Genomic DNA, 14,158 nt, shown 5'->3' on the forward strand with positions numbered 1-14,158 from the left:
GCTTTTTCTTCCCCTCAATTTTATATTATTTATGGAGGCAATCTGAACTTATCAATCCATCTACTGGCTCAGGAAACTAATATGAAGGGTACAATTCAACAGTTGTTTGAAGGGCACTATATGGACTACAAGTCTACAAGAAAGGAGTCATTTGTCGGTATGTATTTTAATTTTGGTATTGAGTTGTCCAGGTTAGAACTGTATGGTGTTGATCAATGTCCTTACATGGTAGTCAACTCTATACTTTTGTGCAACAGGCCTTCAGCTTGAGGTCAAAGGTTGTAGAGACGTCCATGCTTCTTTTAATAAGTATGTTGAGGGTGATAACGAGAACAGTCCTGTGCAACATGGACTCCGGGTAAGATGCTATCTGTTCATAGTTAATGGTGAGCAGTATAGTAATGTGGGAGCATCTCAGGCTTTAAACTCACAGATTACAGAGGCTTCCATGTTATGATTTGTGAGCCATTTTGAGTGAGAGATCAAGCTCTAGATTGGTTTTGAAAGTCAAAAATGACTTGTTAATCAGTCCCTTTTTCCTTGGGTATGTTGAACTCATCTGTTGTGGCCTTCAGAAGTTGCTAATACTAATGACAAGTAGAAGAGGCATTTTTGAAGTTTTATCATTTTTAATGTTTTACTGTTCATTAATGGGTTCTTCTTTAACTTTATTTGGATTTAGTCAACAATTTGTTTAATATTTAATTGCATGACATGATGACGTAAATATGATCATATGTCTAATGACTTGCTTGGATATGATTCTTAGAGGAATTTTGTTAATTTGATTTTTCCAGGGTGCTAGGAAGGGTGTCCGGTTTGTTGACTTCCCTCCTATCCTTCTGCTTCATCTAAAACGGTTTAAAAATGATTCTTGGGGGAAACCTATAGTGAAGGTTAGAATTATGCTAACTCATATTTTACATCATGATTTGTTTGTATGATTGCTACATATTTTCCCTGTTTATGTCTTTGCTTGATGTGTATTGTTTTATTCAATCACCGGTTAAGTGAAATGAGGGGAAGGGAAGAAAACGGTCCGATTGTCGTCATGGTTTAAGTTATGAACTCTGTCCATTTGTGAAGATAATTTAAAAGATTCCACTATGCTATGACATAGTACAATATGAAAGAGAGAATGGCTTATATTAAACCTTAGATGAAAAACTTACTTTAAAAATCCATTGTTGAAAATAACATTAAAGGCGATTGAAGTTTTTGTTTCCTCTATTTTTGGGATGAGGATCCTTTTGTGACCACAATACTATGATATTGAGGGTTGTATCGGGAAAATAAATCTGAGTTTGCTATTAGAATTTGGAGATAAAAAAACATGAAATGATTTATTTAAATCCCATGAAAATCTTTGAGTGTGTTGCAAAATGTGAACTGCATTATTCATTAGATGTTATGAGGAGAAGAAGGATTAATATTTGCCTGTATTCAAGTGACAAGGTGGAAAGGTAACAAAGCTAAGATTTTTGATGACTTTTAAGTTATGGTATTCAGGAGACCAAAGTAATAGAGGTAGAGTGGGTATAGTGGTAGACAAAGAGCTAAAGGATGATGTGGTGGAGGTCAAAAGAGTTGGAGATAGGATTATTGCCATCAAACTTGCGTTGGAGAAAGAAGTTTCAATGTTGTTAGCGACTACGCACCCCAAGTAGGATTGGATGAAAGTAGTAAGTTACTATTCTGGGAATACATGGATGGATTAGTGCAAGGCTTTGGACAGGGAGAAAAGAATATTATAGGAGGTGATCTAAATGGGCATGTTCGGAAAGATTGTAGGGGATATGAAGGTGTTCATGGAGGTTACGAGTTTGGGGAAAATAATGAAGTGGGTGTTTTAGTTCTAGACTTCACTGTAGCTTGTGATCTTTCCATCATGAACACCTTTTTCAAAAAGAGAGAGGATCACCTTGTTACCTACGAAAGCGGGCATCAAAGAGAGAGGATCACCTTGTTACCTACGAAAGAGAGTTGGCCCTGATGGGCTGGCTCGAGCTGGTCCATCTCTGTCCCAAAAAAGGACCTGGTCCTTCGATGGCCAGGGCATTTTGGCCCTGCGGTTCTGCTGATGTGCATCTAGTGGTAATGTAAGGTTAAATCTCGAATGATCCAACCCCAGGTAGGATCTTGATCTCAATCATAGTTGTCATGGCGTCGCCATGGCGTCCTGGCGCTGGAGAGGGCTGCATGGCGACCTACGCCATGGCGACCCTCTTTGATTTCTTCTTCCGACTCTCTTTCCCTCTTCGATTTCTTCTTCCGTCTTCGATTTCTTCTTCCCTCTTCGATTTCTTCTTTCCCTCTTCAATTTCTTTCGATTTCTTCTTCGATTTCTTCTTCCTGTCTTCTTTCCCTCTTCGATTTCTTTCGATTTCTTTTTTCCCTCTTCGATTTCTTCTTCGATTTCTGAATTTTCTTCTTAAAACTTGAGAAACAATAGAGAAAAAATAAAACATGGCTTGAGTATACATCTATTAACACATTAAAAATAGAGAAAATAAAAAATAAAACATGGTCGACATGCTCGCCATGGCAACGCCATGGCGGGCGACATGTCGATATATCGACGTGACACCCCTCCACCGACTTGGATCGCCGTGACGCCGTGACAACTATGATCTCAATAAATAAATTTCAGATTAAGGGAACAAGTCAGCAATCAAAACAGAAGATAGAAGAGAAGATAGAGGGATAGAAGGGTAATGGGGATAAGGGGGGGCCCTATCTCAGCCGTGGGCCTCGCACCCTCAACTCTCTCAGTTGATCTCTCAGCTTTTCTCAAGACAATGGTTTGCAAATACCAAGCTTCATTTTTCATTCATCTATTATTCTTTCCAAAAAATTACAATAATGCTTCTATATAGTGAGGGCTTGACCAAAATAGTAGTAGATACTTGTTGATGAGAAGCTGCCGATGATGAGAAGTGGCTTGATGAAGACAAATTGGCTGGTCCAATTCTGTTCCAAAGTTGGGGACTGGTTAGGCTCGAGTTGACTGGTCTTGGCTGGATTGGATCTTCTTCTTTGGATTGTATGTCAGCTAATGCATGGGGTTGGAATCTACATCAACTCTCCCCTTAGAAAAAATTCAACCTTGAATTTTGTAGAATGTTAGGGTGATTTTAGTATGGTGCACATCCATCTTCAATCCGTAGAAAAATTCGGGTGATTCCTTGGATGTACGAATTTAGTCATTGAGGCAAGGACGTCGCTCTTCAAGGTACTTCAAGGGGATAACAAACTCCTTGTGTGCCACTTTAACGCCTTTGGATGTGTCCACGGGGTCGTCTTCTAGTTCGTTTTCTACCATTGTGTTCTTGACCTCCACATCAATTTGATGGCTGAGCTTCTCAACCACGATCTCAACTACTGGTGCAGCTTGGTCTACTTGAATTTTGTTAGCTATATGTTCTTCAATTTCTTCAACATAGACCGTCTTAGTAGAATCTTCTGTTGGTGCATCAGTCATTCGTGAAACTTCAATCACAGTTGCTGCCACTTGCTTTTGAGTTGATATGTTCGGCGTTCCCTGTGGCTGTACTGTCAATGTTGTCACCTTTGGTTGTAACCCTTTTAGAGCAAAACAATGGTATAGATGGTGTCGATCAGGTACGACACGTGTTGTTTTTAGGTTCAATCCATCCTTGTTGCTCGTCCAACCAATCACAACCTACTGCAATAAAGCTCTTTGGAAATGATACCGGCTGACACCAAACACCATCATAGTATGAGGAACACTCAAATTCAACAAAGACTTGACCTGTAGGCATGATGCAAATCTCTCTTGTCTAAGACAACATATCCACCATGGATTGTGAAATAATGTTGTCACGTCGCCTCTCATTAACACCTAATATGGCCGTGCTCCCATTGGGTAGACGAACTCGGGTCTTGAAAACGAAGGGAGGTGGATCTATCGAGGCTTGTGATTCCCTCATCTCTTTAATCTTTCAATCCATAGCAGCAAGCTTATCGGACAGTTGCTGGACTACAAGGATGTGTTGCTCCTGACTAGCATTATCCGTCTGCTGATTGGATCTTGGTTCTCCCATAGGTCTGAAACCAATTTAATGCAAGGTTAAATCACGAATGATCCAACTCCGGGCAGGATCTTGATCTCAATAAATAAATTTCAGATTAAGGGAACAAATCAGCAATCAAAACAGAAGATAGAAGAGAAGATGGAGGGATAGAAGGGTAATGGGGATAAAGGGGGGGGTGCTATCTCAGTCGTGGGCCTCTCACTCTCAACTCTCTCAGTTGATCTCTCAGCCTTTCTCAGGACAATGGTTTGCAAAAAGCAAGCTTCATTTTTCATTCGTCTATTCTTTCCAAAAACTTACAATAATGCCTCTATATATAGTGAGGGCTTGACCAAAATAGTAGTAGATACTTGCTGTCGGGAAGCAGCTTACAAGCTGTAGATGAGAAGCGGCTTACAAGCTGCTGCTGATGAGAAGTGGCTTGATGAAGACAGCTTGGCTGGTCCAATTCTGTCCCAAAGTTAGGGACTGGTTAGGCTCGAGTTGACTGGTCTTGGCTGGATTGGATGTTCTTCTTTGGATTGTATGTCAGCTCGTGCATGGGGCTGGAATCTACATCAAGTGGCCTTGTTAAGAAGCCACTAAAGTATGTCCTAGTTTTTAGTACTTGTCTTTTTGTATTCCAAGGCATGATTATGAACCTTTTTTTATTCCTAGGACTATTAGTTAGTCTTTTTCGGTTTCTCAAGTAGTAGTAGTCTAAAGGCTAGTGGTAAGCTTTAATTTTTGCTTAGGTCTTTTCAATTTGGCTTCTTAGGAATTACCTTTGTCTTGGAATCCCAAAAGTCCCTTATTTGTATTTTGTAGTTTCAAAAGGCATTTAGCTTCCATACCTTGGGCTATATAAGAGAAACGTGGATGCCTCTCTTGGCCCCATGAATTAAAAATTAAAGAAAATTTGAAATATGATTGACTCCATTTGTGAGAGTTTTTCCTTGTGAGATGCAAGAAGGTTTGTGAGACTCAAACGGGATCAAGGTGGGACTCCTTTGATTGTGATCTCGGTGGGACTCCGACAGTTGGCAACCAGTGGGACTTTGGGCTGTGCCCATCAAATTATCCATCTAGCATCTGACCTTCATACCATCAGTAACCCTTCATATTCCACAATCTGACCCTTCACCTTCCACCTTCAAATTCATCCTCTTTATTCACTTCCATAATTGATCTTGGCATGATAGCCCTCCTAGGCTACACAAGAAGTAATTGTTCCAATCTTGTAAAGCAGTGATGTGGCCAAGAAATCACAAAAGTAGGTTTTCCACTCTTCACTGGCGAAAGCTAATGAAACAAACGAAATGGGTAGAAATTATGACCCATTTAGTCTGATGCTTGGCTTTTACATAAAATGCAAAGTAACGTTTCAATTAAAATTGTTGAAAATTCGTCGAAACAAAATATACCAAAACTTGAACATTTTTTAATATTGCATATGATTTCGTTTTTGACATAAACACAAGAGGAAGAAACAATGATTGAAGCATCGTAAATTACAGTTGAACAGATCGAAGATTCTACTGAGACGACATATGTTGAAGAAATTCAAGAAGAACCGACTAGATCAACATAAGAGGAAGAAACAATGAATGAAGCATCGTCAATGGCAGTTGAACAGATTGAAAATTCTACTGAGACAACATATGTTGATGACATTCAAGTACACAAAATAGAATTTCAAGATCATGCTGAAACTATAGACGAGAACGCGATCGATAAGTCCAGCACTTCCATTGAAGCTAATATTGCTGTTGCAGATATGAAGATTTCTACGGATACTTTTTCCACTATTGAGATCAAGAATAGTAAAATAGTTTTTGAAGAATCGTGGTTATTCCCTTTATGCGAGAATTTGAGATTGAACCGAGGCGGAGGCGAGAATATTGATTTTACTTTTTCCATTGAAGCTAATATTGCTGATGCAGATATGAAGATTTCTACGGATACTTTTTCCACTATTGAGATCAAGAATAGTAAAATAGTTTTTGAAGAATCTGTGGTTATTCCCTTTGTAACTGAGAATTTGAGATTGAACCAGAGGCGGAGACTGAGAATATTGATTTTATTTTTCCGCCAGACTGTTTTGATGAACGTGAACCACTATTGCACGACTACATCCCCGACTTGAGCGAGCTTCCAGAGCATTGTTTTGGATTAAAGTCTGATCTTTGTCACACTAAGTTGATCGCCGCCCCCCTCACCGGTTCAACTGGGTCCAACACGTCTTTGTGTCATCCCTCTCCCCTGGTTTGCTTCCCCCATTGAAAGAATACCTTCTCCGGCCCCGTAGTGTTCCACCGGGGTCTAGAGTCAGTTCCTCCACTGGTTGGCTGTCCCCTGCCCCCCTCTCATGATCCCTTGGACTATTTGGAACGTCCGTGGGCTCAATGCTCTGGCCAAACAAGCTGAAATCCGTGTCCGCCTCAAGTCCTCCAAATCCCCCCTTTGCTACCTCCTTAAAACCGAAGTGCTCGAGCACAATTCGTCTCGCATTGCTCACTCTCTTGCCCCCTCTTGGTCCTTCCTTTCCAGCTATGACCACTCCTCCTATGGCCGAATTTTGGTTAGGTGGGTCCCACCAAATTTCATATCTCGGTCTCTTCGTCGTCCTCCCAATTCTCCATTTCAGAACACCTCCACAACCATCTCTTCTTCTTCACCATGGTTTATGCCCTCAACCACCACCTTGATAGGCTTCCTCTCTAGGATGACATCCGATCCATTTCTTCTTCTGTTGGTTCCTCTCCCTGAGGCATTGGGGGTGACTTCAATGTCGCCCGTTATTGCCATGAAAAATTGGGTGGTTCTCCTATCGACCACCAAGCAGTTGCAGCTTTGACCTTCAAGTTCTTTGACATGTTGTCCTCCCACCCTAGCTTTCTTCCCCTTGTCCAAGTGGCTTAGAACATCCCAGTCCATTCCTTCTCCTCCGCTCTCCTTGCCTTCTCTAAAAACCTAAAAAATGTCAAGGTGACTCTCAAAGCCTGGAATTCCTTCACTTTTGGCAACATTTCTTCTCGTGTCTCCTCTTGTTGGGACACCCTCTCGTCCATCCAGCTCCGCCTTCAGTTTGACCCCCTCAGCTCTTCACTCGTTGAGGAGGAAATCCTTGCTGCTTCTGAGCTTGCCTCCTCTCTCTCGTAAGAAGAAAGCTTTCTTAAACAGAAATCCAGAATCAAATGGCTTGAGCTTGGCGACTCAAACATCGTCTTCTTCACCGCTCCCTCAAAGCCTGCTCTAAGTCCAACTCCAACTCCATACTCTCTCTTACATCTTCTGATGGCTCGGTCCTCTCCTCTGTTGATGCCATCAAAGCTGAAGCTGTAAACTACTTCATTGGTATCTTTTGCCCCCCTCCTCCACCCATTCCCCCCTTCTTGTTCACCTAATCAACAAATTCCTCCCCCTTCACCTCTTAAACTCCCTCAGCTCCATCCCCTCAGACTCTGAAATCACCTCTGGTGTTTGCTCTCACAAGGCTACCAAAGATCCAGGCCCCGATGGGTTCTGCATGGGATTTTTTTCCACTTGCTAGGACATCATTAGTGTTGAGCTTATCAGTGCCATTAAGAGCTTCTTCTTCAACCCTCATCAGATCCAAAACATCAACCATGCCTTCCTCTGTCTCATCCCTAAATCCTCTGGAGCTTTGTCCATGTCCAACTTCAGACCCATCTCCCTTTGTAATCTTCTTTACAAATTCATTACTAAAATCCTTGCCAACTAGCTAAGCCTTGTCATTGATTCCCTTATCAGCCTCAACCAATTTGCCTTTATTACTGGGAGACGCATCTCGGATAACATCATCCTTTGCCAGGAAATTGTCTGAGGATTCGACCGCAAGTCCCACTCTCTAGCTGCTTTGTTAAAAATAGATATCCACAAGGCTTTTGACTCCATCCGTTGGGATTTCGTCTCCCAAGTCCTCCTCAAGATGTCCTTCCCCCCCATTTTTGTCAACCGGATCCAGTCCTGCATCTCCACCCCCCGCTTCTCTGTTCTTCCGAATGGCAGTCCTGCTGGTTTTTTCCATTCCTCTGTTGGTATCCGCCAAGGTTGCCCCCTCTCCTTTTCTCTTTTGCCTGTCCCTTGAGGTTCTTTCTCGCAGCATCCAGTCCAAAATCGACCTTCACCTTATCTCACCCATCCCTAAATGTAAGCCTACCAACCTGACTCACCTTGCCTTCACTGATGATCTTATGATCTTCTCCAAGGCTGACCCTCACTCCATTGAGTCCATCATGTCCTCCCTCTACCTTTTTCAGGGCCTTTCTGGGCTCCGCATTAACCTGTTAAAGTCCCAAATCTTCCTCGCCGGAGTTCCTGACACCACCAAAGCCTCCCTCTCCTCCCTTGCCGGCTTTACCATTGGTACCCTTCCAGTCCGCTACCTCAGCCTCCCCCTCATCTCTGCCAGACTTTCAGCCCATCACTGCTCCCCCATCTTGGATCTCCTTCGCAAGAGGTTGCAGCTCTGGAAAGCCAAGCTCTTATCCTATGCAGGTCGCCTCAAGCTCATCAGATCGGTGCTCCAGTCTTGCTACATTTACTGGTGTGGTGTTTTTGGCCTTCTAAAGGCTACCATCAAGGCAGCTGAATCTATTATGTGTGGCTTTCCTTTGGAACGGTGTGGACTTTGCCAAGTTCTTTCATCCATTGAGCTGGGCTTCCCTTTGTGTCCCCAAATCTGAAGGAGGTCTCGGGCTCAGGAGAATAAAAGATGTCAACATTGCTGGATCCATCAAGTTTATTTGGAAGATCCTCACCAACAGAACCACCATTTGGACTTCTTGGGTGTATGGTGGCCCCACTCGTAGAGATTCTATTTGGTCTGTTAGCCCAGGGGCTGACTGCTCCTGGGTTTGGCGCAGACTTCTCCAGATGAGGCACTTGTCCAGGGACGCCATTTCGTGCAGGATCGATGATGGTTCGGCCACCTTGCTTTGGCTCGACAAGTGGCACCCTTCTGGTGTCCTCTCTTCAATTGCGAGTCCCAGAGATATCTACTCCTCCGGATTGGACAGATCTGCCCATGTAGCTGCTATCATCTTCAGAGGCTCTTAGTCCCCTCCCCCCTCCCCTCCCCTCCCTACCTCGCCGACCTTTTGAGCTCCCTTCCCCCCATCCCCCCTGGGCATCGAGGTAGAGGTGACACCATCTTATGGCTCCCCTCCCACTCGGGCAGATTCAGCTCACTTCGCTTGGGACTTGGTTAGACATAGAGGGACCCCTTGTCTTTGGCATAATGTTGTTTGGTTTCGTGGCCACATACCTCGCCGTAGCCTCATCGCTTAGCGTGCCCTTGCAGGCTGTCTTCCTACCCAGGTCCCATCCAACTGCTGTCTTTGTTGGAATGGGGCTGAAGATGTCGATCACCTATTCTTTACTTGCCCCTATGCTTCCTCCATTTTGACCCGTGTTCTTCGCCATTGTTGGCCCGGTCGGCGCACTCCTCTTCCTCTCAGCAGGGAATGGATTTGGATCGACATGACTTTCGGAGGGAAGTCGATTTGCGACTTGGTTGGCAAGATTGCCTTTTGTGCCATTATCTCCCACATTTGGATGGAACGCAACCTTAGAAGATGGACATCCAACTCCCACTCTTCGACAGGATTTGGAAGGCCATCTTTTTTGATGTTTCATCTGAAGTTAGTTCCCTTCTCCTTAAGGATGTGAAGGATTCCCCAAGGAACAGGCTCATTTTTGTATCCTGGGGTCTCCCTACATCCATTTTGCGCCTTAACTAGTTCCTAGTTTCGGCTTGTTTGCCCTTGGGCTTGTATATTCCCTCTTTTTCTTCGTAATTAAAGAAGGATAAAACCACCTTCACAAAGAGAGAACCTCCCAGCCGTCACGGCGTAAGGAGTCACAGGAAGTCCACCTGTTGTTCTTCCTTGATAGATCCACAAGGCAACACTCCAAGGAGCAGGAGCAGCAGCAGCAATCGGCAGCCCGCAAAGTCTTTTTTTTTTTCTTTCTAAAATTCTATTGTGGGGGGAGCCTCCACGATTTATTTATTTATAATAAGGCACTAGACCAATTTCTAATACAATCTAACTACCTCCTCACTTAAAATCGTGGAAGGAACTTAATTAAAACAAAGTTACTAATTTAAAACCCTAAAAAGACGTTGTTACCGCTATTAACTTAAATTAAAAGATTCTAACTTAAAACTGCTGATTTAAAAGAAGATTCCATACTAGCCAATAGGATTTAAGAACCTATTAACCAATAGGAACACTTCACTTAAATTAGACCAATTGAACGAATTGGATGCAACCAATTTAAACCGGTTCAATTTAAAAAACAGAAAATAGAAAATAAACTAAGTATAGAAAATGCAAGCAAAATAAACCTAACCTATGGCTCCCTACTTAAGCCATAAGTTCAGGACTTCTTCATCTTCTTCTTCTTCCCACTTGAAGCTGCATCAACTCTCCCCGTCTTGAAAGCATTCATCTCCAATGAATGGCTGGAGATCATAGAATGGTCTTCCAAATCAGGATCACGTTTCTTGAGTTCATCTTCAGCGGATGGTTCAAGCTTGTATGCGAAGAGCAGCTCTTTGACGGATGAAGAATGCTGGAACAATGGCTGGGCAGCAGCCTCTTGAAGTATCACATGAACACCTCATACATCATCATCATCAAAATAATTAGCCACATCATATTCATTATTAGGAGGAAGTGCATGAATATGATGTGTGCCCTGGTCTTCATCTTCACCTTGAACTTCTTCCTTTTCAGCCACGTTGATAGGCTTCTTCTTGTGTGGGCAGTCCCTAGCAATATGCCCCTTGTCTTGATAGTGGTAACAAGTGAAAGGGTCATTACGGCCCTTAGGTGCTTTGCCCCTATCATCAACACGTGGGGGAACAGTAGGGCGGGAGGTGCTGCCTATAGAGGGACCTTGTCGTGAGGTACTAGTGTTGATGTAGGCCGGCTTGGAAGTAAAACCCGGCTGTTTACTTGAAGCTAGTAGATCCTCTGCTTTCAAGGCCTTCTCAAAGCAATTTCGAATGTCTGCAACGTCAACCACCCCAATTTCCCTGTTGATCTCACTTGACAAACCCATCTTGAACCGGGAAAGCATTTGGATGCCCTCCTCTCTAATGCCAATGCGAGAAGAAAGAGCATCGAATTGCCTCATGTACTCAGTTATAGTCATGGTCCCTTGGCGGGGGGAGTTGAATTGATCCTGTAGCTGAGACCAGAAGTGCCTTGCCAAATATTGCTTACTTAGGTCGTATTTCATGTCTTCCCAAGCGCGGGGTGCAGTACCATCAAAGTCCATCTCTCTTTCAGTGGTTCTCCACCACTCACGTGCTGGTCCGATAAGTTTAGCACGGACTAACTTCATTTTCCTCTCTTTAGATATATCATACCAGTCGAAGTAATCATCTATTGTAGCAAGCCAGTCATAAAATACCTGGGGGTCAGGGTGACCATCAAATTCATTCGGCTCAAGCTTCACCTTCTGGTTGTTTGTGTAGCGCCGATTAGGGCCCTGGTCTCCAGTGAAGTTGGACCTCATATACTCCTCAAAAGTAGGCTGGCGACCTCTATTTCTGTCCCGGTCTTCTCTAACTTCGTAGCCTCGGTGGTGATCTCTGTGTTCCCGAGAAGGCTCACAGGCATCTCTAGGTCTGTCCCGACGATCTCTATAATAATCTCTACCATCCCTGTCATCTCGGTCAGTCCTGATTCTGTCCTTGCGACCTCTAGGTCCATCTCTGTAACCCTTGTAGTCATCTCTGGGGCTCCCATCTCTATCAGGCAGCCTCTGTACCATTGAATGGAGTTGGTACCTGTCTTCTTGTATGGGCAAGTTGAAAACATAGTTCACTTTTTACAGCTGATATTTTGAGTGGTTAATTGTCAATTGCCAAATATCCCAAATTCCTGGTTGAATAGCAATACTGTGTCTTGAAATTCAAAACTATCAAGTGAATAGTAAAGGAGTTTAGGGCTTGACTTGAAACAATTACTTAATGGGGTTAGTTCTGGAAACTAATAATAGGGGGGGGGGATAATGGAATTAAGAAGGGAATGGGGGTATTTAATTCAATTAGAAATATTGGGTTTTAGATGACTTGACTTGAAACAATTACTTAATGGGGTTTGTTCTGGAAACTAATAATAGGAAGGAGATAATGGAATTAATAAGGGAATGGGGGTATTTAATTCAATTGGATATATTGGGTTTAAGATATGTCGAATAGGGTTGTCTTGAACCTCTGGTTATCGAACCAGCGGCATAGTTATCAAGGCAGGAAAGCGACCATGGCGTTTTAGAGGAGAAAAATTCAAGGCGACACCGCCATGGCGTCCAAGGCGACCAAGGAGCTTGGACGCCATGTCGACGCCTTGATAACTATGACCAGCGGTACCCCCCCATCGAGTCCTGCTGATTGAATTCACTTGTTGGAGATCCAATCGCCCAGAAATTGTAAGAGATGATCTTCTGCGCAGAATCTTGTCAAATTCAACTGAAAGCAGTATGTGCGGGGAGCTTTATCTACTTTTGTACTTTGTAAAGTGGTTGTTGAATTCCGTGAATACTGGCTTGAGTCAGAGTGACTACAACCATGCTTTATTTATAATAGAATAGGGAACATTCTAGAATAGGTACAAGGACATTATTAACCCTAGAACAATATTACTTCTGAACCCATATTACAACACTCCCCCTCAAGTTGGTGCATACATATCAAACATGCCCAACTTGCTAACAACAGAACAAAACAACTTACTACTAATTCCCTTAGTGAGAACTCCGCTAGTTGGTCACTAGACTGAGCAAATGGAATACAGAAGAATCCTTGCTCCCAACTTCTCCTTGATAAAGTGCCGGTCAATCTCAACATGTTTGGTACGATCATGTTGGATTGGGTTATGGGTAATATTGATTGCCGACTTGCTGTCACAGTAGAGACGCATAGGAAGATCAACAATCATACCTAGATCCTGAAGAAGCCCTTTGAGCCAGAGAAGTTCGCAAATACCTTGTGCCATAGCCCTACATTTAGCTTCAGCATTGGACCGAGCAACCACTGCCTGTTTCTTACTCCTCGAAGTAGTTAAATTTCCTCCAACAAAGGTACAATATCCAGACGTTGATCTTCTTCTATCATCAGGACTGCCTACCCAATCTGCATCAGTGAAGGCTTCTACCTGAAATGGAGAATATGGGATTCCTTTTCCAGGAAAAGACTTAAGGTATCTTAAAATTCAATATGCGGCCTCTAGGTGAGAAGAATGAGGTTCATGCATAAATTGACTAACAACACTTGCTACGAAGGCAATATCAGGTCGGGTATGGGATAGATATATCAACCTACCAACTAATCTCTGATAACTACCCTTATCAACAGGGTCACCTTCCTTACTCTCAAGTATGTGTTAGGCTCCAGAGGTGTATCGGCAGGTATGCACCAAGCATCCTTGTATCACTTAACAGGTCAAGAGTATGCTTTCTTTGGGAAAGAGATATACCCTTGGCTGAATAGGCAACCTCTATTCCCAAGAAATACAACAATCGACCCAAATCCTTGACTTCAAATTCTGTGCCCAGATAAGTCTTCAACTTCTGAATTTCTTGTGTATCGCTTCCAGTGATCACTATGTCATCCACATAAACGATCAAAATTGTAACATGCTGTCCCACCCTTTTAACAAACGACGTGTGGTCAGCATTACTTTGCTTATAGCCATTAGCAACCATTTATGGAAGCGACAAAACCAAGCCTGTGGTGATTGTTTTGGGTCATATAAGGCCTTCTTCAACTTGCACACTTTTCCCTGGGTATTTGAGGAAGCAAAGCCCGGAGGTATCTCCATGTACACATCTTCTTCCAATTCTCCATGCTAGAAGGCATTCTTGTCATTGAGTTGTTGGAGATTCCAGCCTTGATTTACAAAACAAGAAATAATAACTCTTACTGTATTCTTATTTGCTACAGGGGCAAAGGTCTCTTGGTAGTCAATTCCATGGGTTTGGGTAAACCCTTACGCAACCAGCCTTGCCTTGTATCTGTCTACTGACCCATCTGATTTATGCTTCACCATAAAGACCCATTTGCAACCATCGGGTTTATTTCCTGGTGG

General features: G+C 43.1%; 1 pseudogene; it reads left to right on the forward strand.

Annotated features, from left to right (window-relative positions):
- The window catches only part of LOC122643801, a 93,988-nt pseudogene that overhangs the window by 13,381 nt on the left and 66,449 nt on the right, over positions 1-14,158 (forward strand).

This window comes from Telopea speciosissima, chromosome 10 (assembly GCF_018873765.1).
Source record: "Telopea speciosissima isolate NSW1024214 ecotype Mountain lineage chromosome 10, Tspe_v1, whole genome shotgun sequence".
Classification (NCBI taxonomy): domain Eukaryota; kingdom Viridiplantae; phylum Streptophyta; class Magnoliopsida; order Proteales; family Proteaceae; genus Telopea; species Telopea speciosissima.